The following is a 4018-nucleotide window of genomic DNA, read 5'->3' on the forward strand; positions in this document are numbered from 1 at the left end:
TTCTTAATTTCAATTTGCATAGACATATAGCAAATTGGTTGAAATAGATATTTTTATAAAAAACTTGACAAAGGTTTATAAATAAATTAGAACTCTAGGTTATCAATTCAGCTAGCTAGTAAGTAAAGAGAGAAAAGAAGAAATTCAAATGAAACTTTGAGGGGATATTGTGGTTCTAGATTTTTTGTTAATTGATTCTAGTTATTTTTCCTCTAGTTCTTGTTTTGAGTTTTAGTTTAATTTTAGTTTTCTTTAAGTTTCTATATATTTAATTTTGGTTGTTTAAATAAGATTAGTTTGTGTTAACTTTAGTACTTGGTAAAAATAGTAGTAAATTAAGTACAATTAATGAACTTTACTTTCATTATATTACTTGTTTAAGATATGTGCACTTATCTTGTTTATCTGAAAAACATAAAGCCAACGAGATAAATGAAACTACTTGATTGAACAGTAAGCCCCATCGTATACTATAGAACACTAATTATTTTTACTCTTCGTATACAAGCATTCGTCAATTCTTTCCTTACCCTTTTTATTCTAGTAACACAGTGTATACATTTTATTAATATATTTACAAGCATAGCATTTTAATGTCTTTTTATGATGAAAAGATGAAAATGATATTTATTAGTGATATAATAATTAAAACAACACTTCACATCTCATGATTGTAGAATCATTTTGAGAACTTTCATCATAATTAAAATACTACTCCAATTATTCAAATTGGAAATTCTTTAATTGCTTGACAATCATATAATATTAGGTTACTAAACTTAGCACTTTTAGTTGAGATAACTATTACAAGAATAAGTACATATTCATTGCAAATATATGAAAATTATATATACATATACATATATACACATATATGTATATGTATATATATAACTACTACCTCTATTGTTAAACTTTTCAGCTTGGTTTCTACTTTTGATTAATATTTTACATGTGCAAAATATAAATTAATAGTTGAGCAGTTCTATTTTGAATAAAACATTAAAAAAATGAGTAGAAAGCTTATTATAATGCAGGGTTGAAGGAACAATTGAAGGGAACAATATATGCATTAATACAATGAAATAATCAACGGCTGCATTATAACTTTTTAAATTTTTTATATGGTGATATGCTTACGTTGGCAATAGTGTTTTCTTTTCATGATATGTGCACCAATATGTATTGGCGTAGAAGCCTGAGGTTGCCCCCTTTGTTGTAGGAATTGTAGTATCTTATATTTGAAGTGTTGATATCAACAATTATGGCTTTCAGTACTTAAGATAATACAAGAATAAGTACATACTAGCTACAAATATATAGAAATTATATATATACATATACATATATATGTATACATACATGTATGTGTATATATGTGTATGTAAATATATAACTACCACCTTTATGTTTAAACTTTTTACATTAGGCACAATTTGCAGATTTTTTTTCATTATCATTTTCTAATATGCAATTGGGCATTAGGACTTATTTTAATGCTTAGGCTTTAAAGTGGAAGTGGTTATTATACACTTATATTTAATTTTTAATCCTATATTAATTTTTTGTTAATGGAAATTATATTTAATTAAATTGTTAGCATTATCAAACTAAGTTACTAAGTTCTTTAAATAGGTTAATTCATCACTTAGATATCTAAGTTAGGAGTAGGACTTAAGTCACTTAAATTAATATATTAGATTAAGAGATGAAGGATTTAAAAGAACTTAAGGTTTATACTTTATAATATAAAGTTCATATTACAAATTATATGATTAATTAATTATGTAATCAAAACTTAAGGCCTTAAAAGTTAATATATAGGAGATTTTAATTGATTAATTAATCAACTAATTTAATTCATTAATTACATGTTAGGACTTATGACTTATCTCTCTAGAATACCTTCTTCTTTTTTTCTTTTTATCTTCAGAATTCCATAATTGGTTTGTAGTTATTTATTTTATCATTAATAGTGTTCTACACATAGCTCTTCAGTGTTCATATTATAACATTTTCTTTTTATTATAATACCTTACATGTAACACCCATAACATAGATATTGACAAAAATCAAGAAAACTAAATAAAGTATGGATTAAAATCCTCATTCTCCTAACATATTTTAGGTTCAAGGTCTTTGATCTGTAGTTTTTCATGCATATTGTTTTATACAGAATTGAATGTCGTTTATCCATCATTTCATCAGAGAATACGCTTATTTTCCTACCTTCATTTCATCATAGCAACAATATACTATAATGTTTAAATGCACAACAAGATAACATGGCTCCACACTTGGCCTATTAACTGTTAGACAAACAAAATGAATCTTGTATTTTCTAACCTTAAATTCACACATTAAGCATCAACCTTGTTGCACTACTTTTATATATTTTTTAAGATATTGCATACAATTGGTGCTTGAAGACAATTTCGGACAAATAGAGGTCGTGGCCTTTGAACGAATAGCAGAAAAACTGATAAAAGCAATCAAAAGAAAACTTGCAGTGGTGTAAATCATCCATTGAATGATGCTGTCTAGACTTGTCAAAGCTTTGATTAATTAGATATGGAGCTTTCTTATAGGCTTAACCTCAAAGGTAACAAAAACAAGAATACCAAATTACAAACTGCATGGCTATGATGAGATCCAATATGAACTACTCTTCAGTCTAACTGATACCACTCCATTTGCATCAACATCTCTACAAATGACATTCAATGAATCTCAATACCAACTTCCAACATCCTTAATAAATAGTTAAGTTTTAAAGGAGTTTTTCCCTAACCCAACATCCCACAAATAGCCCAACAATAGCCATGGAGAAAAATCACCAACAAAAAAGAGCAAGACTAGATAATGTCAATTCTATGCCACATGTCTATTTAATAATATTGTAAAACTCAATCCAATCATGATCATACTCTTATTTAAATCTATTTACCATCAGGTTGAAATTGGACCTATCATTTAACTAAAAGATTGTTTCTTCATATTTTCTTGATCATCTAAATCTGCTTTCATCCACTAATCATGTAAATTATTTAGATTATTTCTATAACCTCACTTTTATCAACAAAGGTGTGAAGTGTGGGCATCATTTGATTCTGCTCTCTTAATTCTTGAGATTTAAATATCTGCTCTCTTAATTATTCACTTTTTTTCTGTTGTTTCTCCGACTTTGTTTGTTTGTTCTCTCCTAATGGTCTCTTTCTTTTCTGGTTTATGTTGCATCTTTTCTGTTTCTCTTGGAAGTCATATCAGCTGGAGATGATCTTTAGTTTGTTTTGATATTTGTGGATTTCCAACTCTATTTTTTTCTTTACGTTGTCAACCTGTTTTACTCTGTTGCTCATGTGTTTGCTATGAATGCTTCCTTTTCCGTGTCATTTTGCTTGAATGGTTCTCTAAACACACAATATTCAATACTCATCTTATTTTATTTTTATGCCTTTATCTCAAAATTTTTTGTAATTTTATCTAATCTCAACATCAACAAGCAAGCTAGAATCTGACAGTTTCAATTTTACTCTAAAAACTTTAATAATTTCCATATTCTTCCCTCGAAATTCACTGCTACAACTACCATGAATTCATTTAGAACCTTGAAGATTTAATTTGATTATTTACTATATCAAAAAGTCGTTTCAGTTTCGTACTCTGAAATAGTGGTTTTGATTTGATTTCAATTGTCAATACATGCTTATTAAATATTTGAGATATTTGTTAACTCATCTTGCTATGTTCCTAAACTCAGTATAGAAATCAAATTGTCCAAAAAAAGGTTTTTTTCTTAACCTTCCCCCATTTCTGTTACACCCTCTAAACTTTTTACCCATATCGAAAAAAAAAATCACTTGAAGTTTTTAGCATATCTTTATATAGATCTATTATTTGAAATGCATTTTTGATAAAATACTCAAATTATGCACAAAAATTGTTTTGTTGTTTATTAAAGGCTGCTTTTTTAACTTTGTTGAGCAATATTTGATATTTTAATTTGTTAGCATTTCAC

The sequence above is a fragment of the Theobroma cacao genome, chromosome 9 (genome assembly GCF_000208745.1).
Source record: "Theobroma cacao cultivar B97-61/B2 chromosome 9, Criollo_cocoa_genome_V2, whole genome shotgun sequence".
Lineage (NCBI taxonomy): Eukaryota > Viridiplantae > Streptophyta > Magnoliopsida > Malvales > Malvaceae > Theobroma > Theobroma cacao.